This window comes from Aulostomus chinensis, chromosome 20 (assembly GCF_037954235.1).
Source record: "Aulostomus chinensis isolate RoL2024-O1b breed Wild chromosome 20, RoL_Achi_v1.0, whole genome shotgun sequence".
In the NCBI taxonomy this organism is placed as follows: domain Eukaryota; kingdom Metazoa; phylum Chordata; class Actinopteri; order Syngnathiformes; family Aulostomidae; genus Aulostomus; species Aulostomus chinensis.
The window spans coordinates 5,929,324-5,956,294 of record NC_141339.1 but is presented as its reverse complement, the minus strand read 5'-3'; the positions used below and the strand labels follow the sequence as shown (position 1 = coordinate 5,956,294).

The following is a 26,971-nucleotide window of genomic DNA, read 5'->3' as shown; positions in this document are numbered from 1 at the left end:
TATTTTCTGCATTAACATCTGCACAAATATATTATACATTTATTCATTTCTTCATAAATATCCATATTAAAAAATCTATATCTAACGTCAGTACAGTATCTATCAAAAACTAATCAGTTTTAATGTAGTCATTTTTATGCTTTTCTTATTTATATCCCCCATCATACTCATAGTTAACACACTTCCTCTTCCATAACTTGTTTATGAATTGTTTTTTGTACCTCTTTTTCAACAGATTTATTTTTATACTTCGTTTTATCTCTATACCAAATTGTTCCCCATAGCTCGACATTCAGGAGCTTTTCATTGCTGTTCGAACTTTTTTTTTTTTTTAAATTTAGGTTTCAATATTTCCTTTGTTAAAGAAAGTCAAAACTAACTCCTGGATCTGCCCCAAAATGTGATGTGTGTCCTGCTACCAGGATTCAATCCATTACCTACCCTCCTTGGTAATGCAAGCAAGAGAGTAAAAACCCATTAGCGCTTATTGTGTTACTTTTATAAAGGCAGACATGGTTTCTAATATTGCCTTTATTACCCAGCTACATATAGACACCGTTAAAGGCCCTGTGATACAAGGGCTATTTGTTTCTGTATGTTTGGGGGTTTTTTTTTGGAAGGAACATGAGAGGAGTGGAAGGACCTGTTGCGGACATCAATCGCTGTTTCCCCAGTCGCACTGCATGTCTATAACACCCCTGCATGATCACCCAAGACTTTCACGGGACAAACAGGCAACTTCTGGTTATCTCTTTGTTAATAAATGTGGATACATTATTTAATTGTGGACCCCTTCAGACTACACAAATGTCATCTGAATGATTGTATCAAATTGGGATAGTGACCCAAAAATCATTTCACCTCGTTTGTGGCAGAGTATATTCAACTACAAACAGTACAAAGGTACAAAGCTCCAGCAGGGGCAGTTACTCCATGTTAACCCTCTATTAATTTCCATGTAAAAAAAAAAACAAAAATTGTAATGTTCTGCATTTTGATTGTCTTAATGCTGCTGATTTCATAATGTAGGTAAGTATAAGAAAAATTATTTGGTGGCCAAAATACGTCACGTGATAAATCGGGGAGGAACATCAAAATGTGAGAAACATTCGAATGGTTGCAAAATTTGTACACTCCCCCAAACGGAGGATTCTTTTTTCTTCAGAAAGAGAAAAGATGAGGATTCTGTTGAAAAAAAAATACTCAGATATTTCATATATTTGACATACATCAAGAGATAAATGAAAAAATAACACAGGATCAAAACTGGGAAAAAGTATTTGTTATTTTCTAGGGCCCTTAACATCTTATGCTGAATTGCTATAGGTTCAAATAATGATTATAAGCAGAAGATAGATTTTTGACTCTAATTCACCACACACAGTATCCTTGCCTCTGGCCCCTCGGGGGAATTTTGATTTTCTATTTTGAAAGGCCTGTGGAATGTCTGTGTTTGTTACAGACCAGATCCGGCAGAAGGAAGATTTAAATCCCAGCGTCCCCCAATAATACGCATCTATGCAGCAATGTGAGCACCACTGGGCAGAACTGCACTGCTTTAACAGTTATATTGAGCACATCACTCACGTGAAGCTACTGTCCCAAAGCACCTGTGGTCACATTATGACTGACAGGAGCATGAAAACCATGGTGTCCAGGAAATACTGAAACAACCTAAATGTGGAACAAATAGCATTTTTTTTTGTTCATAGTGACAGGTTAGTGTGCTCTTCAACCAGACGCATAGTGTTTGACATGAAACAGCCTCATGATGACAGCTGTCCGTACTTTCTTCATGGCCATTAGATAAAAGCCAGATTTCAGAAGACCGTATGTCAGCAATGATTTGATTTCTGAAAACTAGCCAGAGAGGAAGGGAAAGAGACGTCCACACACCAAAGAACTGCTGTTTAAAGAATTTATGCTTGACGTTTCAAGCCCAAAGCTCTTCATTAGTATGTACAGTATCATTGAAAACTAGAGCCAATCAGCATGTACACTGTATGCACTGTATACATGGTGTTTTATAGTCTTTAGCCAAATGTAACTTATCATTATTTCCTCAAGATACTGGCATTGAGTAATGGCTAAGAAAACTGTTTTTGGTCATGATGATGCCACTTTCATGTCAGCAATATAAAAGGTTAATTCATCATTCATTTTTTGTGTCATAATTTGCATGTGAATCCTTTAACCTTGGCTAAAATAGGTTGTGTACATTCAGAATAGCCTTTGGCCTCGGCCCACCAAAATCCAATCGTTGAGTCCATGTGAGTTTTTGTGATGAATTCCTCCTATGATAATGTGATCAATGAGGTTAACCACCAAAATCTAATCAGTTCAACCTTGAGTCCAAATGAAACACAAAAATACAATCAGCTGTTCTATCCCTCTGCAGCAGGCAGATTTTAGCCATGTGTGGACTTTTGTTACCATGCCATGTTTCAGATGTGCACTTTGACAAATTATAAAAAAACACTAACATCTTAGCCCATCTTTGAAAAAGGAGGAAGTACAGTATTTCCTGGGGAACTGCAAATAATATGCTACATTAATGTGATGTCAGACTAATCAGAATAAAACTTTCTAACTGGGAAAATTCAAATGATTCACCCCATATTGGAAAGCTGGGCAAGCTTGGAAAGCTGAGATCGCACGTTGCCAGGTTGATGTCATATATGCAGAAACATGGTGGACAAAAGTCAGTGTAATGGTAAGCAATTTTTATTATTGAATATCATTTTTAAAACACACACAATGTGAAATATGTTCATTTTAGTTGCAGTTTGTGGAGAGTGAGCTACATTGGCAAAACATTAAAAAGTTGGAAGAACAATTTCCCATCTTGGAAATTTTCACTTTCCAACATCACGAATGCAGCAAAAGAGGGAACAGGGAGTTCATGAAAGGAATCCCACAAAGACTGAAGTGTCATGGTTTGGTTTCATTTACTTAGCTTTTTTTTCACTACGTTCTCTCAGTTCTGCCAAATATCTGCTGAATCCAAGATGAGTCACAAGTGACTCTTGATGGACAACTCAGCAAGAGGGCACTCCCTGCTGTCTCACTGCTATCAAGACTCATTGTTTAAGTCATGAGCTGTGTCCCAAAACTCGTTCACTGCTCTTCGCCACTACTTCACCACCTTCAGGTTAGAACACTTTCTGGTTCAGGCTCTTGTCATCTCACGCATTGACTACTGCAACTCTCTTCTGGCAGGCCTCCCTGCATGCTCATTCAAGCCTCTGCAGATGATCCAGAATGCAGCAGCACGTCTGGTCTTCAACCAGCCCAAAAGGGCACATGTCACCCCGCTGCTGGTTTCTCTTCACTGGCTTTCAGTGGCAGCCAGGATCAAATTCAAGGCACTTCTCTTGGCTTACAAAACAATCACAAGAACGGCTCCAGCCTACCTGGAATCCCTGATCCAAGTTTACTCTCCTTCTCTCCCACTACGCTCTGCATGCGAAAGATACCTGGTGCTTCCAGCCCAGCGCTGCTCCAAATCTCTAGCCAGACTCTTCTCTTCTGTTGTTCCCAAATGGTGGAACGAACTACCCAACTCTGTGCATTCTGCTGAGTCCCTTTCTACTTTTAAGAGACAATTGAAGACTCAATTGTTCAGAGAGCACCCAGGCACTTAACCTGACTCTTCTCCTCTTTGTCCTGTGGGGTAGAATAAGTCAGAGGGTCCAAGACCCAGCACTTAGTGACTATGTAGCACTAACTGTGTTGTGTGATGTTGTATGTTTGTCAAAAAAAAAAAAAAAAAAAAGGGAGGGGGGGGCGACACTTCTTCTGCCACTAGATGGCAATACCTGTGACCAAATCACAACTGAAGCACTTTTGCGCTTCCCGTGGGTTTTTCCTTAAGTCTGAATTCTTGCTTGTGTTGTACGTCGCTTTGGACAAAAGCGTCTGCTAAATGAAATTGTAGAAATGTAGAATTGTAGAACACTAAGAAGACAAGGTTAAATGTAGTGAGGAGGATGTCACTCTTCTGCTGTCGTTAGCTGAGGCAAATCTAGGGCTGCAGCCATCGATTCTTTTAGTAATCGAGTAATCTATCGATTATACTGGTGATTAATCCATTACTGTTTTTACTTTACTTTTACTGTTTTTACTTTACTTTTTACTGAAGTACAGACGGGGTCCTACAGGAAATTGGTTCACCAACATGCCACCTTTCTCTCCTCTTACACGTTTGCTTGTATTTACTAATCCAAAAACACCAATAAAAGAGCCACTTAAGAGCAGAAAAGCAATAAAAATGTTGATTTTTTTTCCCCCAAAAAAGGAAATAATTACATAAAAGATTTTTAATTGTGATTAGGTATTTTTACATTGTGGTATTGCTTTTACTTAAGTAAAGGATCTGACTACTTTTTCCATCACAACAGGTCAGTGATTAGTGTTTCAGTGACTCTCTTTGGCTCAGTAAATGTGTTTTATTTATGGCAGCCTGCCACATTAACACACCGACACTACGATTTTCTATTTTTTCTTGGTCCGTCTAGAAGGCAACTCTTGATTTTACAACTCTCGCAAGATCTCTGCCCGTTGTCTCTACCAAAATAATCAAATTCACACAATCTTTCACAGAATTCTTTTCCGTCAAACTAATGACAGCAGACTTTCTGTGAACAGCGTGATGTTGCACTCTACAATGTTTCACCCACACAGGGTTTATTTGTGTGGACACTCATGTTTGGCATTTTTATTTTTTTAATCAGTCCACGAGGATGACGGCATGCGTGACTGATTAGTGATCAGTCTGCCCTCCTCTCCTCCCTCATCTGTTCGCTCTGCTCTGAGAGGGTCTGATAGTTAGACACAGACTCTCCTCTTTAATGTAAAGGCCTCCGTATATAGTTGTTTAATCTTATAAGTATACCTGGTTGGTGTTGATATCATTTACCATCATGGTACTTTCAACTGTTTTAATAAACTCTGTCATAAACAACAAGTCTCCTCCACATGCAGGTTTCTGCTGAGAAGACTGATAGAGTGTGAATTTATCCATGGAAAACAAAAATAAATGTGAGTTGGGTTTTAGGGTGACTTTATAAAACATCCTTCTGATGAAGAAAGTCAACAGATCAGATACAGACAGGGGAAGAGAAATGCACTGACCTCCTCTGTGTGCATGTACTGCATGTGCGTGCATATAAGAACTGCATTGACACTGCTGCCGCGTGATAATAAATGATATCAAAACTTAAATTTAAGCTTATCTATGGTCTAGACTTAAATTATTCAGCTGTTTAATACTGAATTTTAGTGACCACCCAAATGTGGAAAACAAAGTACAGTTCAGAATATTAGTAATAAATTTACTCAAGTTACTCAAGGAATCGTTTCAGCCCGAAGCAAATCCATAAAATGACTCATCAAAGACATCTTAAGTTTTTGTGCGGTCTACACAACAGGTGAGATTTCCTGAGGTTTGAAGTGAACAAGAAAATAATGAAGAGGACATTGTAGGAAAAGAGGTGTTACTATGGTAGAGTAAGGTAGCAGAAAGAAAAGGTCGTAGCTTAGTGAAGGAAAGGAAATGTTCGAAGAAGAAGATAGTGGAGGAAGGTAGTATGTAATGGAAGAAAAGACCTTCGGAAGAGGAAATAATATGATGGTGAACTGGACAAAGTGGTGTAGCAAAGTAATTGACACAGTTAAAAGTTAGTGGTGAAACATTCATAGAGAGCTTTTATCCAAATTGATTCAAAGTATTGCCCTATTCACACATCCATACACACAGAGATAGTGGAGGCTGTCGTGTAGGTACCAACCAGCTCAGCAGTGACATCCCCACATGGCGGGAACCAGGGGATCAAACCATTAGGTTTTTTTCTATCAAGAATCATAGGATGATAGGTAATCAAGCCCCACCAATTACAGTTTCAAGTATCCTTCAAAATCTACTGAGACTGGGTCTTATTTTTAAAGGATTTTCAACATTCCATCGGTGAATACTTAGCAGTGGATCATCCATAATCCTCTGCACACATAACATGAGGGATAGTGGTGCATGACAAGCAAGACAAGGGCTGAGCAACACCATCATGCAGCAAGTAGCCAAGCTGTGGAGAGTGGCTGGTCACTGCATGCCTTGATCCCACAGATGGGAGTGTAAGTTGGCAGGTTGTGGGGTCTTTTACCTCTGACATGGATGTTTATGGAACATGAATGTTACCCTCAGGATTTGAATAAAAGAGAAAGTAGAAATTCCTTTTTTCAAATGATTTTAGAATAAAAAACTGTTAGATTACATTCAAGTAAAAGATGATTCGGGCTTACACAGTTTAGAAAAGTCTTTGCATGTGCATACCATGACAAATGACAAATGCCAGTGCAGCTAGTTTGGATATAATCTGAATAATACAGCCAGCAAAAACAGCAGTTGACCTGCACTCTACTGTTGACACTTGATCAGTTTGGATGAAAACACCACTGTTAACCATCAAGTAAAGCAAAGTTGATGTAATGTAGATGAGCTATCCCTCCCCCAGACCAGGCAGTAACCTCTTTTCTGTCATGGACACCGCTAATACCATGTGACAGTCAGGGATCCAGACTTCATACATCCTGAGGCCAGAGACATACAGCACTAACTCTGCATTTCAAACATCACCTCCCTCAGGAACTAGAGAGACAGTAAAGCATCTAAGGGTTTTATGGCAGAATATACAATTGTTTTATCTTCCTACCTGCATAGGTTCAAGTCCTGTGTGCTAGCCAGATGACACAAAGTCAAACAAGGGATTACAGAGGTGTTACTGCTTTCCTTTTAGCTCTCTTCAACACTGCTGAATTTGGAGCCGTCCAAGACTACAATTTACTGATGTAAAGACAGTGAAATATTTGCTCATTAAAACAAATAATGATGCTAGATTAGGTGCATCCAGATATGTGCTTTGACAGTGTTAAGGGGCCAAATTCGCTCCATGTTGCAGCATGATTGCCCTCCCTTATAAACTAAATAATGAGAATATGCCATGAAGTGACACAGCCTTACGCTGTTGTATGCTTTTCTCAAAGAAAGGGCTCAATTCCTCCACAAGACATCAGTTGGCAGATGCATGTAAGACTGTCAAATAGTAGCTGCTCCACCTGTATTTCAACATTCATATTATGGATTCAAATTCTGCACATACATTCAAGATGCCCAGGGGACAGATCTTGATCTTCTGTCTTTTAATTTAAATCTACAAGCTAGTCCAAGTTTCCACTTACCTTGAGTGTGTGGGATATTGCAATATCTACTGGATGTGAGCCCAGCCTCAGTTCCCGAAAGGTCAACTTGCATGAAGAAAGACGCAGACTTGTTGGATTGCTTCTCTTTTGTAATGTGATGAGGTGCTGAACAGAGAGCTCAGCTAAAGCAAATTTATAATGTTGCTTGTGGGTTTTCTCCTCCCCTCCATCTCACTCTGTGTTCCAAACACCCCCCATCCCCGTGTCTGTCTAATAAAACAGTCACACATTTAAAACTTGTTTTTCCCAGAAATTACATTTACAGTGCAATGGACAATCTGCTCATAAATCGAGTGCAGCTGCTATATTCATTTCCTGTGCACATATCACACCTCTATAATGGAAAACCTAACAACTTCCAACTTTTGCCTTGGAGGTGGCGTCCACCTTGTTTATATGGAATGGTTACATTGAGACCCCTGGATGCAGTGGCTTACATCTGATCCATGACTGCCTATGATGGGGACTGGGAAAAGGGATATTTCAACTGCCCTGATTGAAGGAAGGACAGACAAATGTTGTGATTCTATATTTACTATCAGGCACATACACACAATTTGCTCATTATTTTGCCGCAAGACATTAGTCAATTAATATTACTCAATAAAAAAGGAATTCTATGCAGTAGTACTTATTGACATGTGATATGAATAGGAATATAATATTTAGTGATCACACTGGACGGATACAGATCGGGAACATTGTCCTGGCATACTATAAATGTGGCTGGTTATCTAATCAACAGATGACTTGTCATTACATCACACACTTCCATCATGTACCTGAGGAGGACCATCTGTGCTTGAAATAATTCCAGTCATACTCACATCAAATCAAAGATTTAGTAATTTGACAGCTTTCGAGCCACAGACTCCCATTTGAGGAACACCCGAAGCCTTACAATACTTCTGTCCAGAATTCCTCTTCGTTTTGATGTGGTAGAGAGAACACAGTCAAACTAGGATCAAAATAACCATTCTGCATTCATTAATAGTGTAAACTTCTTGGTAATGTAAAACAATTGTGATTTTTTATTTTTATGTGGACCATGTAAAGGACCGTCAAGAACCCCTGGTTATCCAATACATCAAAATGAGAAGCATTGTTCTAAGTGGATGTAGCATCAATGTTCATGACGTGACTAACCTCGATCAAAGGGGGGGTCACTTCAAGGCCAAGCAGAGGGGGAGGAAACCTTAGAAGACGCCTGTTCGGGATGACGGTAGAAACGTTCACTGTCTCTTGAGGGAATTCAAGGCATTACTTTCAGACAAATTCCTTGTAATCTCAGCCTAGCCTATGGTATACGCTATGTGTGCCTTCTTCTCATCTGGCAGCAGCACAGAGCTTTATGCCTCTATGTCAGCTGGACACACTGAAAAGTTGATTTATATCTCACAGTTAATGCACTCTTCTCCCTATTCACTACAAATCAGCAGAATGGACCGAGCAAAATATGAAGTTACTCAATTTCAAACCTCAAGTTCTGGATTTCAGTTGCCATGTTGGTTTTATGTAACTGGTAGTAACATTATTTGGATGAGATGATGGAGCTAAAGAAGAGTGAGAGGTGGATAAGGCTTACAACTGGAAAGGAAGTCTCACCTTCAACCCTTCATTTCATGATTCCAAAAAAAGTCACCCAAACTATACACCCAATGAGACTCGCTCAATGTCAGCTCCGACAGGCTCCAGCCCCCCAACCCTTAACAGATAAACGGTACAGAAAATAAATGGATGGATGGAGCTTCAGTTGGATTTTGAGCCCGAAGCAGTTATTAACTAACTAATAAAGGATGCAAATACAATGTTTCTCAACCCAGTTTTTTCTGACAGCTGTTCATAGTTTCCTATAGCACTAGATCCCAGCTAGAGGCTAGCACACATCAATCTGCTCAGCAGCAGTTATACAGAAGGATTTTGATCAGAGAGAACCTGTTCATTACAGAGTTACAGATATCTATAAAGAAATCTGCACAGTGTGCTACTCCCACAGACCAAAAAAGATGTTGAGACAGAGAGGGAGATCTCTTGATTGAGACAGACGGACCCAATAAAAATATCAACTTGAATCATATTAGTTGTCACATCTGGAAACAGTACAAGGTTTACAGTGGGATTTTCCATTCATATGTGTGATTAATTCTAAAAATACCATTTCATATTTCATCCTGCACTCCCAAGCGTGTTCATGCTGACTGCCTACTTTCACCCACATAAGAGTAAATATATCCCCTGCACCTACAATTGTGTAGTCCTGTGGGATTTCAATCCCATATCAAGTTATTGTCAATAATTTCACAAAGCCAATATCAGTAGACTTTTTATGTTCATAGTATGTTTTATGAGGCCCTTTATTTGTCTCCCATCTTCCTAGGACTATTTATGAAAGGGAGGTCAGGAACAAGGAAAGTAAAAGTTTGAAATTGTGGTCATAAAGCCGGTGTCATCCGGTTGCACACCAGCAGTGAAGGAAGCTGTCAAACTGAAGAAGTGGGTCTTCTGGATTTTGTGAAGAAGGAGGAGGCCCCAGAGAGTCTGGCTGTCCACTGAGTCAGTCACACACTTGTGCTGTTTCAGCAGAGGGAGAGGACTTTTAAACCTGATGGACACACCCTCCTTAGGTGAGACTCGAGGAAGGCATCTCCCTGAAACATCACGGAGGCAGTCAAAGTGGCCATAATGGGTCTTCCGCCCTGGACAAAAATGTCACTAAAATCTGGGTTTTGTCAGTGGTTAAAGGGTAAAAAATTGTAATTCTCAAGTCCAATTTCTCTGCAGGAATCATGGTATTGATCAGCTCCGGCCCTAATTAGAACCAATGTGTGCTATCTGGCTACTAAAAGGGTCACTGGTTCGATCACCTCCCACGGTGATCATGTCAAGGTATCCCTGAGCAAGATACTGAAACCATAATTGCTCCTGATGACCCTGCGGCCGACTGATGACCCATTCAGAGTGTACCCCGCCTCTCACCCAATGTCAACTGGAATAGGCTCAAGCACCCCCCCCCACCCCCCACGCAACCCTAAACTGGTAAGCTGTGTTGAAAAAGGATGGATGGATGGATGATTTCAACAAGACAGACAGACAGTGGCACACTTTAATCAGCTAAGTGTCTCGATAATGTCAAATGTCTCTCCGTAGTCATGCAATCATAAAGATGCTGCTGAGTCCGTAATTCCAGCTCTGATAACATGCTGGCTTTTACAACAATGGTAAATTCTGAGTGATATTTGAAGGTCCTCTCCCCTAAATCATTTGAAGAGGAGACAGCCAGGCCTCAGGCCCGACTCTGAGGGCCATTACTCAGCCGTCATCTCACCTGGAAAACTGATGACCTTTCCAGGGAAGAGATTGCAGAGGTGATTTTGAGGCATCATAAAACTGCCAACATTCTGTCATGTCTGCAATTTACGACCGTAATTTGTCCCCCGCACAGACGGTGTATCCTGCCCTACATGTTGTGATTCCCCTTTTGAAATGCTGACTGTCATGCTGCTCTGCAGTGACCCAACTAAACATACAAGTGAAGCAAAGGGGAGAAATAAATGCAGAGCAGGACAACAGAATGAGAAGATTTGACCAGACACTGTGCTGTCAATTAACATGACCACACACGGTGTATTGAAATGACAGATTGATGAAAGGACAGGTCACGTACAGCTCTGTTCTCATTTTAGATCCAATTAGATGTTCTGGCAAGCAAGTCTGAATCCATGTCTCTCATAGAAAGAACAAACTCACACGATGATGGATCACTGGAGGATACAACTCTTCAATTGTAAATCACATAGAGAAACACTCTTTCTAAAAGGAGACTCTTGTAATGCTTTTATGATGCACTACTATATTATTTTGAGAAGATGCTGTGGAAGGGATAAATTGTACAAATTCACCCTGCAAAAATGTCAATTTGCTTTCGAGAAAACATTATTGCTCCGCAGAGAGGGAACCCTTTCATTCTACAGACTGCACACACTACCTCAAGTTTCCATCCGAAGCTATTCTATCATATCATAAACAGGGTATATATTATATTTACACATGCATCTCTTCAGGGGCTGAAAATATACCTTTGTATCCCTTGATTAACTGATGTTCACATAAAATTTTAACAGCAGCTCACAGTTGTAAAAAAAAATTCTGTTCTCTCCTTGGCCAGAAATTGGATGAAGTGATTCACCTCAGGTACAAACCACTGTGAAATAATAAACTACCTACTTGCTATGGAGGCAGTTCTATGTAGTTGTCTAATAGGATTTCATCGTCAACATTGTTATTACATGACTGAATGTCCTGGAGTCATGTGCAATACAAACATAATACAAACACAGCCCATAACAAATATTCTGGCAGGCATTTATTTATTGAACTGTATCTTCCAACACAGGTTAAAGCAAAGAACTTGGCGTCTGTATGTGTTGTGAAGCATTGTTTTTGGTCTTATCATCTTTTATCCCTGATTTTTTTGTTTGTAACTCTTTAGTTGGCCACTACATGCACCTTACAAGCACTACCTATCTCTGCCACACTAGCGAAAGCCCAGAACTGGACTCATGCGTCCCCCTATACATGGTCCGTTAGCATACCGCTTCTTGTCACAAGACAAGGAGAACTGTCACCGGCAGGACGTAGCATGTGGGAGGATCATGTTAATCCCTCCGATTCTTTTCCCCTCCCATCAGGCGATTGATCAGAGGAGGTGCTATAGTGACCAGGATTGTTGCCTTTTTTTGTGAGGGGTTCCTGCATAGGAACCCCCTGGGGATACAGGGAGAGCATGCAAACTCCTCACAGAAACGCCCTTTTGGTGACCCCACCCAAGGTGTGGGCACCGGTGACATGGTTGAGTCTTATCATCTTTGATATAAATGGACTCATTTTTAATTTGGGCATTTCTACCTTAAAGTGCCTCGCTCACCCATTCACACACACACACACACACACACACACACACACACACACACACACACACACACACACACACACACACACACACACACACACACAAACTGATGGTGGAGGCTACCATGCAAGGTGCCAACCTACTCATCAGAAGAAAGTAGGGGTTAAGTATCTTGCCCAAACTTCAAGATGGTCACCAGAGGAAATGCGGATTGGTTGCTGAATGGCCACTCTACCCCTGAGCCATGACAAGTAAATGTAATTTGAAAGTGTAGATCATGAATTGCAGTGGACTTACTGACATTTGGCTTCCTCGTTTATGAGTATTTCAGCTGGTGCTTGGAGAATCGCCACTATCAGGACAGGATGTTATTTTTAAATCTTTCAGACTTCATTTGTTCATATGAGCACATTATTCATCCTTAGCAAACATCCTTAGGTTTCCTTAGGTTTCTCCTTTCTCCTTTCCCTTGTTTTTGCATGCTCTACATCAGGTGTTTTCATAATCTGAGGTATGGGGTTCCCCTTAGACAAATCCTGAAAAAGGTGTTCCCCTTACCCTTAAATTACTTATGGTTTTGTTTTAAGAGGCCTATACACGATCATTATTATATTTTAATCTCATAGACAATCAACTATTTAGCCAAGCTAGTTCCATTACTATGTTAGAATACCCCAAATACATGAAACCAGTCTTTCCTAAGTAATTCATCGTTTCTGCCCACTGGAGAAAATGAATATGACCCCCAAAAGTGCTGTATCTCTTACTCATATCTTTAACCAAATCACTTTCTTTTAGGCTGTCTTACTCTTTCCCCTCCATTCTCTTAGCCTCCCCTGAAACTGTCTGTAGACCCACTTGGGGAGGCTGCCTCACACTTCGAAAACCTCTGTTCTATGAACAGTACAAATTTAATTCTTTGAAACATTTTCTGTGAGGAAGAGGTTATCCAACAGTATACTTCCATATTTGTCTCCTTGTCCGTCATATTGTTGTCTGGGGATGAGGATGCTGGTGAGATATTCAGCCAGAGGTTTATGTCACACATTCAAATTGTCACTACAACAGTGACTGACAGTGGCTTTCAGAATGTAGTTTGCACTGTGATGGAGGGTCAAAGCATAGATCCATCTCAGCAGTGATAACTGTCAGTTTTCACAATAAATACATGGATTCTTTTTCATTAGACCCCAAGTCTTTTTTTTTGTTTCCCCAAATGTGCTGTAACAGGAACAAATCTCTCTTTTTGTGTGATTTGTGTGATGCACCAGGCAGCACCAAATCCCTCTTTCTTGTAAGAATAACAGCAGTAATAACAAACAGCACAAGGACATAGCTTTGTTGAGGGGTTTTTACAGCTGAGAAACATAAATCTCCCCTCCCTGCCCTTGCTGGCCTTGACTGTCAGTACAAAAAAAAAAAGAATTAGTTGGCATTAGAAGCAGCACCCTGCTGGCTGTAACATTTATCATTTCAGCAATAATTTACTGATTGTCCCAGTAGATGAGTTTGCGTTTGTTGTATTCCTGGGGTGCCATGTTTGATGTCATGAATGCATGGAAGTCCTTAGCTAAGTGACCTGCTAGCTGTCATGCAGATGGGTAAAACTGATCAGATTTAGGTTCACGGTCATCCAGGTCATGGAAGATGCTGTGTCATAGTCAACCGGACTGTTGCAGTTTGTTTTAGTTTTACTGTTTCACCTCACAGCCAAAAGTTCTTCATGACCAGCCAAGACTTTGAACGAACAAGTTCAATTCAAGCATACGGCAGCCAGAGGGTGGTGCAGCCTGGGGTGAACCTCATTGTACACAACAGACCATTGCCAGACAAAGAGGGCAGTTAACGTTGCCTTATTTTACTATGACCTATGACTAATTTTCCAGCAAAATGAAAATTTAAAGACTTTCAAGCTTGATTAAAACTGTCCATTACTGTTTGAAAGCCCCTGTCAGACACCACAAAGACCCAGAGATAGAAATGATCAAAGACACAGCTGTTGCTGAATATTGGAGAGCTCAGTTAAGCGCCAAGAAGAAAAAAAAAGTGGTGAGCAGAGTCCCTGAAGGCAGGGGCTGTCATTTGTCAGTTCACAGCCATGTCTCTGCTTCACTGATAGCAAATGTCCTTTGGCATGGATGCAGGACATATAAACAGAAAAGATGTAGCCCACATTTGGATGTGAATGATGGGTCAAATGTGGCCCAAGGAAATGATTTAGAGGTGGGTATTGCAAAAAAGTTTTAATGCTGAGTTGAGGTACTTTTTGCCCTTTTGGAAAAAGGATTTCAAAATATGTTTTGAGGTAGTAAACTGGCAAGGACATGTAGGGGTTGTTCTGAGCTGAGAATGGGTTTCTGCTGTGTGATATTTTAAAGTGGGGGTTTAAAACTAATGACCATTATTCATAAAACCTGTGGCTTCAGGAAAGAAATTAAAGAGACTCTGCTAATGTTGCTCTATTTCAGGTAATATCTAAAACATACATACCTACAGGCAGCACGGTGGTGCAGTGGTTAGCACTGTTGCCTCACAGCAAGAAGGTTCTGGGTTCGATCCCCCGCTAGAAAACAAGATCTTTCTGTGTGGAGTTTGCATGTTCTCCCTGTGCCTGTTCTTCCGCTTATCCTGTTAAGGGTCGTGGGGGTGCAGCCTATCCTAGCAGCCTTCTGGCTGGCTAATAGGGCTAACACATATAGACAGACAACCATTCACACTCACTTTCATACCTACGGTCAATTTAGAGTATCCAATCAGCCTCGTCCCCTCTTAATGTCTTTGGACTGAGGGAGGAAGCCGGAGTACCTGAGAGAACCCACGCAGGCACAGGGAGAACATGCAGACTCCACACAGAAAAGATCCTGATCCTAACCACTGCACCACCATGCTGCCTCATGCAAATATGAATAAAAATTTGGGCTTACTTTTGTGTCTTAATTTTATATTACTGTATCATCTAATTAACCAGGGGGAAACAAAAACCTAATTGATCTGATGGTGAAATGTACCCAGTTCCAATTCTGACAACATACAGAAGGACTGCACGCAATAATAAAAATCCTGGATTGAGACAAGTTCCGGTGACATCAGCAATATAAAGTCCTCTTTTTCCATAATTTAGTGGAAGTTTGAATGATGCTCCTACTCCATTCAGCTGTTACCAAACCACTGACAACCCTCAGGATACACAGTTCCGATGTATCGTAGCTCTGACAGTAAGCATTTGATTGAAACTGCCTCAGATCCAGTAATTCATGACACAAATGAGTCCAACTATACAGCAACGATATTTCATCTTTGAACCGTGACTTTAATTCCTGGAATTATAGACATTGATGAACTTCCTCTGTTGCTTCTTGCCAGTATTATAATGAGGTTTACTGTGGCGTAGGAGCTGTGACACAAAACAGTAGCCCTGCTGTTTAATTCACATTGTTGATTTGTTGTTTTCTGACTTTGCACACAATTGAATGAGCTGAGGAAAAAGTACATTCAATGAACTCAAGGGGGGAGTTGCTGAGCTGCTGAGGAGGAAGTCAGCATGCTTGTCTGTCTCCAGTGATATGCTAAGTGCCTGGAAAAGTAACCTATTGATTGGTTGTCCTCGATCGCAAAGACTCCTGGCTGCAAGGCTGAGGCCTGCAGGTGGATGAAACAGCAGGATATGTTTCACTTGCTTATCCATCAATAGCCAACTTCCCTTTGCCCATTTTATTGTATTTTCAAGCACTTGTTAAGATTCGTGAGAGGTCTAATGAGTCTTCATGTGGATAGACAGACAGACGGGGGCTGCAGAGGTAAACACCAGGTGCTAATGCATTGTTTCCTTGTCTGTATTATTACTATTTTCTCATGGCTACAGCAACATCTTCTGGGGAATACGCAAAGAGAACATCTCTACTTCCATCATCGTTTTACAAAAGCGTGTCTTCTTTCTCCTTTATTTTGGAGCAGACTAGAAAGAAGACATACCACTGTCGTCCACAGGTTACTCACAACTCTCCATTTACAAGTAAAATCCATGAATGGGATCAAGGATCAAGCAAATCTATGAGTAACTATATCCATTTTTATAATGCATTATTTTTTCTACAAGTAATCAATCAAAATTAATCAACTATTTTCCCAATTCCACTCCTAACATCATGTAAGATGAAGTGTGTAAGTAAAATATACTGGCTCTTTACTTTTTACTTAAACCAAGGCTACTGAAGTGTAATTTTCACATAAAGCGTAAACTGAAGGCTCACTTTCTTTTAGTTTAAAAGACATACACTTAATAAACCTCTTTGTAAGGTGCTTTTCTATAAGCAATACAGTATACATTTAAAAGATCTTGCCTCGTAAATATAAATGTGTACGTCTTTGTATGCAAATGTAGCATTCACATGTATTTGTCATTGTTTTTTTACTGCACTTTTTTCTTTCCCAGTGTATGAATAAAGGTGCCCCTCCATTCATGACATGCTACGTTGAACTGTCTGAGGTCAGTTTGAAATCAATGAGAGTTTTATGAATAGTCGGGAAAGAAGAGTTTGTGTAATACTCAAAATATTCTCACTTTTTTTTTTTAAATTCTTAGAAGCAACAGTATTTACTCCTGGAGTTGTGAAGGTCAACAAGGGCTTTGCGGTTCAGCATAAATAATAAAAATGATAATTGAAAAAAACATCAGGTTAGCTATGTGTTGGCATCTGCATGTTTTATTGTTTTTTTTACATAAATTTTGCTTTTGCTGTTATTGATTCCCCTTTATTGCCACAAACATAAAGAGGTCGAAATTTTAAAAAGCATCAACAGCACTGTTTTTACTCTTCCACCTGCCCTCCTACATTATCTTTGAACACAAATTCAAAGAAAAAAACAAACTTGTTTGACATCAACCAATGAATATTTTTCACTGCCATTTTATTTGACAACAGGCTTATAGCAGTCAACAGGGCAACTACATCAATACCCATATATGGCAGACTTGGTGCAACCCGCTTTTTGTAACTCACTGTTGATATTGCATTTCTGGAGCTGACTACCCTGATCTTACACTCCATCCATCCATCCATCATCGTCTTCCGCTTATTCCTTTCTATTAAGGGTCGCGGGGGGGGGGGGCCGGAGAGGCGGGGTACACCCTAGACAGGTCGCCAGTCCATCGCAAGGCCAACACATAGAGACGAACAACCATTCACACTCACATTCATACCTACGGTCAATTTAGAGAATCCAATTAGCCTAGTGCCCAAATTGCATGTCTTTGGACGGTGGGAGGAAGCCGGAGTACCCGGAGAGAACCCACGCAGGCACAGGGAGAACATGGAGACTCCACACAGAAAGATCTTGCGCCCGAGCCGGGAACCTTCTTGCTGTGAGGCCATAGTGCTAACCACTGCACCACCGTGCAGCCGATCTTACACTCCCAACAATAAAAACTTCAACAATTTAGATTGAAAGCACCAATAGTAGGCTATAAAACAAGGAACTTCATGAAAGAATTAAATCAAACTGTTTGCAGCAGTTTTCCGCGAAACCCCATAATATTTTTGGACATCAAGGCTTCAGGTAGTTGTGATGATTTTTCATTTGCTTTTCACTGTAAAGCGGAATGAGACAATCATTGTTCCATCTTGATTGTCTTGTTTTTGTAATTACTCGAAGCTAAAAATGTGATTGAATAAAGGAGTTGCCCATCATTACAAAAAGCAAGCAACCAAGACTTACTGCACATTGTGTTCATATACACACACACACACACACACACACACACACACACACACACACACACACACAAAACCTTGATCCCTGCAGTTAACAGTCAGAAGAACGAATGGTGTTCATCAAAGGGTAGTTAACACAACCTCTACAAATTAATACGATCGCTACTTAAATCAATTATAGCAGACGGTCGAAAACACACGAGGCTTCTCCATTCTCTTCATTCAAGGGTTTAACAAAGCATCATAACCACCGCAAGGCATTACACTTCGTTAATGAATCATATGTGTGTTTTGTACGTGAAACAAACTTAGCTAATCAGATGGGAATCTCCTTTTCCCTTTAAGCCTATTTTTCCTCTTATGTGTCAAACTTTCATCAAGTTTGTAACTACACCTGTCATGATCAGTAGGTTTTGTTGGATGATTAATTGTGATAAAAATCATTTTCAACAAAATACTTTTTTTTAATGCCACTGATATCATCATATCATTATATATGTGACATATATCCAAAATGTCACATGTGCACTTACAATGAATAATTCCTTTTTTTATAAAGTATCCAGACACACCTGATCCCCTTCAGAATATCATCTTAGTGAGTGTTAGTTTGAGAAATATATGTTGTTTTCTTTGGTAATTTGTACTACCTGTGGAAATTTGCAGCATTTCTTTAAATACTGTTTTCTCAACAATCTTGAAAGACCATATATTTTATCATATATCATGTTGAGCAAAGGCATTTCTGAAATTTCCCTCCCACTTCAGAATACGGGATGGGACATTTGTAAATGAGCTTTCCATTGCACTGCCATTTCTCACTGCCTATGTTTTTTAACATGGTGACTTACTGGTTCAAACCAATCTGTTCACACAATGGAGCTGCTTTGTCAGTCAGACTTATTCTTTTACACAATCTGGCTGCAATAAGAAAATCATTTTAAAATACTTTTTAGCCTCCGGTAACATAATCTTCACCTGTCTCTGCTCTCTTTATCTGTATGTGCGTGTATATGTGTGTGTGTGTGTGTGTGTGTGTGTGTGTGTGTTTGTGTGTGTGTGTGTGTGTGTGTGTGTGTGTGTAGTGTGAACAGCTTGAGGATGTATGACACAAAGAGCCGCCAACACAAACGAGGGGATAGCAGCAGCATGACTGGCTTAAATGTAGGTGACATTCATTCAAACACGCGTCAAAGCACACAGGCAATATTAAGGTCAGCCAAAATGTCCAAGGTTATGTTATACAATAAGATGAATTTGCTGCTGGGACATCACTGCACTAATGTTTAGAACTGAAAGCAGCTGCTCTAATGTTACAATACACCAACACAATACACAATAAAGAAAAAATGGAGCCCAGTACTTATCAGGTGGATGACTGCTGACTGTAACTCTGAACCTTGACCATGCATGAGAGGGGTGCTACACTACCATTCAATCCTGTGTCTGAGGTTGCTGTGACCCTAGTTAGTGTTCCAAATTGCATGTGTCTATTTAGCTCAAGCGTCCAATTCTTTCCAATCAGTTAAATGATGAGTAATCTGGATGTGAAGCCCAGCTAACATCCCAAATGTAACTAACCACTGTCATCGCCCAGTCCCTTTAAAGGTCAGGTGCACACTGATGTATCATGATGTATCCCATCAGTGTGCAGATGAGTGCAAGTAACCAACATTTACTAGTAAAACAATGAAATGTGACTAAGTGATGACCATGTTGGTTCAAGGGAGCAATATCACTTGCACTTGTGCATCGCAACAGGCATATGATAAACCACAACCCCGAATTTCCACCAGGTGCAGCTTCATTGCATGAAAGCTGTGGCAACGATCACAATCCGCACCTACAAAGATACAATTTATCCGGTACTTTCGGTCAGCCACCTGGACCAGAAACAGATAGAGCCAACTCAATACTCCCTGAGACCACTGATTCTTAAACTGTTTTAAGGTATGTGAGCTCCCTCAAGTGGTAAGTGGAGGAATTCCAGAAATATTTTTTTGAAAATGAAACAAGTCAAAAACATTTAAAAACAAATACCATCAAAACAGTAAAAGTTTTGACTGAAAATACATCAACTGTGAATGTAATTTACATTAAGTTTTGTCTTTCTTGTAATATGTTTGGGTCAGACTGCTTGCTTATTCACGACTTAAATGCAGACCACAATGCACCTGTTCCTGCTAAGGTTAGCGACAAACGATGCTACACGGTAAGGACCTATGACTCAAGTTATCTCTAACTTGGATTCAGTTGGACTGAGAAAGACCCAGGGCCCAAGTGCACAGTGTGTGATCAAGATCTCATCAGTGAAACAATGAAACCAGCGCACCTCAGAAAGTACCTTTTAACCAAACGCTCAGGGCTACAAGAAAGCCTGATGCACTGAAGCAGTCCAGGTCTACAATTCAATCATGTGCTACACCAATAGCTCATTAGCAGGTAACCTGGCAGAAGGGAATCCCAGGTCACAACGATGGGGATGATCCTGGCAGTGTTCAGAGTGAAATAACCCAGGAAGTGATTCTCATGAAATCGTAGCTCCTGGACAAGCTGAAACATCCCCATTCAATTTGTTTTCCTGAGGATAAAAAAAAACACATGTTCTGTTTGCTGCTCACCTCCACAGAATAACCAACGCCAGCGCTTTCCTCCAATTTACTGTAAGACACTTTCTGAAGCATGTGATTGCGCGTGCACATTTCAGCAGTGCTCGGACAGTACTGTGTGGCCCTGCCAGCACCAGACCCTGACAGAACACACTGCATCTTGAATAGGAGCCTGTAGTCAGTGTGTACTGTGTGTGTACTGTCATTTAAGGTGATCAACTGAGATTCTAGGTGTCTGCTGGGCTGCTGATTTCTCCATCACACTAGATGAACACACTAATATAAAAGACAATGCCCAGCTAGCTATTTTAATGTATTTTTAGGATAATTCAATGTGTTTCATTCATGATCAGTGCATCACTATATGTATCAGTAATTGGCAAAAAGTGGATGTTTTTATTGTATCCTCAGTAGTAGCAGCTGTTAGTAATTGTTTACAAAAGTTTGAGAACCACTGCCCTTGACCATAAGGAGCCATTTTCTTCTTTTGAATTGATTGCACAAGTTTAGAGTTTAGTCAAAGCTGCTGTTACAGAGAGACACAGGGATTACTGTGTGTAATGTTTGCTATGAAGGGATCTGGGAGTGATGCTCTACTCTACACTACTCATGCTCAGTCATCTGGTCATTATCCATGCCAGAACTACAGCAGGAAGAAGCTGTCAAACTTAATCATATGATTTATTCTTGGAAAAGGAAAGTCAATACATTAAGTTGGCGGCATGGTGGTGCAATGGTTAGCACTGCCACCTCACAGGAGGAGGGTTCCGGGTTCGAGCCCTGGCTCAAGCATGGGATCTTTCTGTGTGGAGTCTGCATGTTCTCCCTGTGCCTGCGTGGGTTCTCACCAGTTACTCTGGTTCCTCCCACAGTTCAAAGACATGAAGAAGGGACGAGGCTAATTGGAGACTCTAAACTGACCATAGGTATGACTGTGAGTGTGAAAGGTTGTCTGTCTATATTTGTTGACCTGCGATGGACTGGCGACCCGTCTAGGGTGAACCCTGCCTCTCGACATTTAACAGGATAGGCAGTAGAAAATGGATGGAATACATTAAGTTCAAATCACAAATTTTGGAATCGAAATTTAAAGTCAAAGTACCCCTGATGCAAATAGGACAATTTGAGGTGCTACCTCCTAACTATCAGCACTACCAACAGGATATTCTCCCTCTCTCTCTCTCTCTCTCTCTCTCTCACACACACACACACACACACACACACACACACACACACACACACACACACACACACACACACACACACACACACACATATATATATATCAGAAAATGAGGAAGGTAGTCGCCAACTGGCACCCAACAGCAAAAAAGTTCTAAACAGGACTAAGAGTACAACAAATAGTCTGGTCAATTACGCAATTTTATTTTATTTTTTTTATATTATTGGATTTTTTTTATGACAGAATATTGACTGTAGTTCCATTCACATGAAGTCAGGTAGCTGATAGACAGCAAACCTGATATTGAAAGAGCAGGATCATAAAATTAGTCAGGACAACAGAGAGAGCAAGCAAAGACAAATGAAATTGCTGCCACAGAGGAATTTACAACCACATGTCGCATAGCTCCAACACTAGGAGACAAGTAGCCAATCATTTTGGTGCAACAACACCAACAATCAGGCCAAAGCAAGTGCAGTTCTGTTTTCACAGACTTGGGAGAAAATGTAACATTCCTTAAATTTTGGAGGTAATAGAGCCACAGAGCAATTTTATTTGATCCATTTTAATCATTTTTGATACATCTCAATGAAAAAATATTGTCATGTGAATTGCGCTTTTGCTGTCATGTGATTGTTAAGACTTTTTTCCCCCCCATGGCATGAGGAGGTGTCACAAATCTGCTGTCAACTCCATCTACCATACTTCATGTGAGTGCAGCACAAGACCACACTCAAACCTGCACACATGCATCTCAACGGGGAAAGTACACACTACGGGTATACAGGAAACTCGGCTGGCTCCATCGTCCCTCTGCTCAGCTAAGCTTTTGCTGATGGGTCATCTTCAGGATTGCACAAGCCAAATTTGTGGTTGAACAAATCAGTAACCAGTGGGAGTGGTTTAGTCCGATCATGTAGAAGTGAAAGGGTCAGCTTGTCAGCAGCAGTTCACTCATGGTGGCCATGTTACAGTCAGATGAAGCGATACAGGCAGTTGTTGAAACTAGGAAATATACAGATAGTAAAGCCAGAATGAGAAAAATGCCCATAACTACTAATCAAATCTACTACTAATCAAACCTAATAATGTGTTTGGTTTACGAGGTTTGGGAAAAGTTGAATTCACCAGCTTGCACATTTGGTGGTTGGTGGCGTCAGTGGTGAATAGTGTGAGGCTGCTCCAATAGCTTCACGTTTAACACATTACCACACCTACTTGGATTCAAATTCGGGAAACAACCCCTAACTGAACATGGCCAGACCCTATTCACCAAGTGAATGTATTAATGGAGTGAATTGTGGGTTCTGGTTTACTCTCTCACGCTCTTAGAATGATACGTCACCCAGAAAATGTGTTTTGCCCTGTCGGGACGACATTTATTCTCTGCTGCGTCACATCCTTTTCAATCCAGAATTCAGAAAAAGCCAGCCATATTAGATTGAAGCTAATGGCGCCTCATAATGACCAGCTGTTAACAACAGTAAAACTGCCCCAAAACATCCACTTACAAACTCTCCATTATATATGCCCTGTAATAAAACTTTGATTTTACATTAAAAACAACCAACTCTCCCTATCGTGCATTCTTTCATGGTAGCACTTAAGAACTTGAAAGACAAACATTTTTTGATGAGAGTATCACTTTAACTGCAGTGATTTTGTTTATCTTGTGTATGACCTCTGACAGGGAAGGAGCCACTAGAGAGGGAAGGGGAGGTGATGACATTTGTTCACACTGCACTTGTATCATATTTGGTTGTCCATAGTTTTGGGATGGTGTAATATGATGAACTGCTCCAGCATCAAGTAAGTTTCAAACATAGGTGGTGTTGGTGGTCTTGTGGCCACTAACCAGGCAGGTTTACCTTGCATTTTCCAAACAATCAGTCCAAGCCTGCACATATGTAAAATCAGATTAACAGTGCGAACACACTTTGAATCCCCCAGCATAGAGAGTGCTTTTAAAAAAGAACTTCTCTTCTGCTACCTGACAGTTAATGATCATCACAGCCAACAGGCAACAATACGGGTATCTTTTTCTTGTTATTGGTTAAACAGTTATTTATGAACAGCTCTAATTTAATAAACAAATAATAGAAGCCCAGACCTCCCAGTTAAAATCCCAAAACCAGTGTCCGAGCTGTGTGCTTCCTCATGGTTTTTTTCTTCCTTTAAGACTTCTCTGGACTTTGTCTCCATCTGAGGACCCCTTCCTCCCTCCCATCCTGCATCCCTCTTGTATACAGTATGGTTCTCTCCCCTCTGTGTGCTATTGTGTATGTTATCTGTTCTCTTTCCTGGTCTCCATGGTGAGAAGGGGTTGTGTATGTTTAATTTATTCCCACTGCTTCACATCAATGATTTACTCCTTTACTCGCATCTGTTGCATGTCCCTCCATTCTGGAGGAAGGAAATCTGTTCTTTGTTCACAAATTCTCCCTTCTAAAGTGTGTCTCTTTGTGTGTGTGTGTGTGTGTGTGTGTGTGTGTGTGTGTGTGTGTGTGTGTGTGTGTGTGTGTGTGTGTGTGTGTGTACTCATGACATCAGTTATTTTATCAGAGGTTTCTAAGATTCTGGCTGGAATCATTCAATATCAGTTTTCCACTTATCAACTATTTAACACAAAAGCAGATTTATAAACTCCAGGCTGCTGCTTCAGTACACTGATCATATCCAGGATATTAGCTGAGATGATGTAGCGTCACAACAGCTGCCTCTATAATGCTGACCGCAGGGAGGGCACCTGTGGCCATGCAAACGCATCCCACCACTGCAGAGCATCTAACCCCACACACCAGCCCCACGTTTATCCACTTACCATTATATCCACACGCCTTCCCTCATATTCTTCTCCAATCCCGCGTGTTTGGAGTATGAAGCAAAAATAAAAATAATAATAATAAAAAATAGTTGTGATGTGTTTTGCGCTCCCGTGTTGCACAAAGCTTCAACGTTTCCTCGAGCCCGTTACACATCAACATGGAAATCATCGGCTTCACACACATGGACGCGCATCTGTCGTTCACCTGCCCGAGGAGTGGAAGCAGCTGGGAACTTCACGGGCCAGTTTGACAGCATCGCTCACCGCAGATGCTCGTTCTTGCTCGAGCCAAGGCTGTCGACTGACTCGGCTGATGCTTTCACGTGCGACAGGAAATGTTGTAATGGTAATATTCCTCTGCACACTATTGACTTCGCAAGTCCTCAAGGTGATATAAAGCAGGGGCGGAGCTAGACATTGAAAACATTCAGGGCTCAGACCGCAGGGGGACGACGACACATGGTTAACCTAATAAAAATGAATGGATAAGTAAAAATTAAAAATATATATATACTTGTTATCTTTTTATCTATTTCCTTTAGGGACAGCGGAGAAGAATAGAATTCACATCATTAGCATCTATTTTGTATCTGGGTAGACAGAGAGAGAGAGAGAGAGACAGGGAGAGAGAAACAGGCCACAAGATATTTGTTTCTTCCTAAATGTAGTTATTTTGGGACATATATATATATATATATATATATATATATATATATATATATATATATGTGTATATATATATATATATATATATATATATATATATATACAGACACACATATATATACACATATATGTATATGATTATGTATCATTATATATTTAATTATTTCTCTCTCTCTCTCCCTCTCTCTCTCTCTCTCTCTCTCTCTCTCTCTCTCTCTTTCTCTCTCTCTCTATATATATATATATATATATATATATATATATATATATATATATATATATATATATACTGGCTTGGAAGTCTTCCGGGTCAACAAGGTTTGCGTCAGTTGCTTGGCAAGTTGATCAGAACTAAGGGGGTTGACCAACCAGGAGGAAATATTGGTGACATCCAGAGCATCTACAAGTGCTACAAGTACAGGCTAATGGAAATCACAAAAAAGGTAACAAGGAATTCAACACCTAACAAATGCCTCCAGAGAGTAAGACAAGTACTTAGAAGCCAGCTCAATCGTAAGAACAATGGCCAAGCCATCAACATGTACACACTGGCGAGCATCAGATACCTCGCTGGATCATCAGCTGGCCAAAAGAAGAGATAGAAGCCACAGATGTCAAGACCAGAAACCTCCTCACCATGCATGGTGGGTTTCACCCTAAGTCCAGCATCTTGAGGCTGTACGCTAAGTGGAAAGAGGGAGGACGAGGACCAGTGCACATCAGAGCCACTGTCCAGTATGAAACAATGAAAATCCAAGAGTACATTAAGAAGATTGCCCCTCAGGATGAGCTGCTCAGTGAATGCTTCAGACAGCTGAAACACAATGAGAGCAAGGAGGGAGAGGAGCAGACTTGGACAGACATGCTCCAAGTCATGCTCCGTTTGCTCTGCATTAGGGCGCATTCAAGCTTCCAGAAGACCCGGGTCTGAACTGCCGCTGTGAGGCCTGCGTACCTGTGTTTTTCTCTCTCGTACGTCATCGTGCTGACAACGTCATCATTACACATAAAAGTGAACACTGAGAGGTAAACAAACGACAACATGGATGTCGTTGAGTCGAATGTTAGTGTTGTCGTTGTGTGCATTGCAATGTGAATGCTTCAGACAGCTGAAACACAATGAGAGCAAGGAGGGAGAGGAGCAGACTTGGACAGACATGCTCCAGCATGACGTCCACAACCGCCAGATTGAGGAAGCGGCTGATATCAAGAAGACCTATGGCTGGAACAAGGTGGACTGAAAGACAGTACAGAAGCACTCATTATGGCAGCACAAGAGCAGGCCCTAAGCACAAGTGCCATAGAGGCCAAGGTCTACCATGCCAGATCAGACCCAAGGTGCAGGCTGTGTAAAGGCGTGTTCACACCAAACGCGATGTGAAGTTTTGTGTCGCATTATTTACAGGAATTTGATCGCTGGATCATATGTATTTATTCCCATCATTCGCACAAACTTTTTTCCCTGCAAGGAGAATTTATTTCCACCATTTCTTTCCATCATCAACCATGGCTGACCTAACAACCGTTGCTGGGCTTGTATCTGTTGTGGGAGTCCCTGATACGGTGGAAAACCAAACACTGGCGTAACTGGATCCATGGCACAATACAGAGGAGCACACAGCTGGGTGAATTTCATCGCTTTGTCCAGGAACTGTGCCTGGATGACGGCTGTTTCCAGCGGTACTTCAGGCTGACGAGGGCCCAGTTGGATGACCTGTTGGCAAGGATTGGTGCTAGGATATCACGGACGGACACCAACGGCAGGCGCCAGGACATGCAATTCTTGAAGCTTGTACTAGTTTGCAGTTTTTTCTG

General features: G+C 40.9%; 1 protein-coding gene across 1 annotated transcript in view; it reads right to left on the bottom strand.

Annotated features, from left to right (window-relative positions):
- htr1e (5-hydroxytryptamine receptor 1E) overlaps positions 1-24,800 on the bottom strand; it is a 37,390-nt gene extending 12,590 nt beyond the window's left edge. The window contains exon 1 of the mRNA XM_086190499.1: positions 24,488-24,800. The gene's annotated coding sequence lies outside the window, so the exon portion shown is untranslated. The remainder of the gene's footprint in view (positions 1-24,487) is intronic.
- Positions 24,801-26,971: the final 2,171 nt, after the last annotated feature.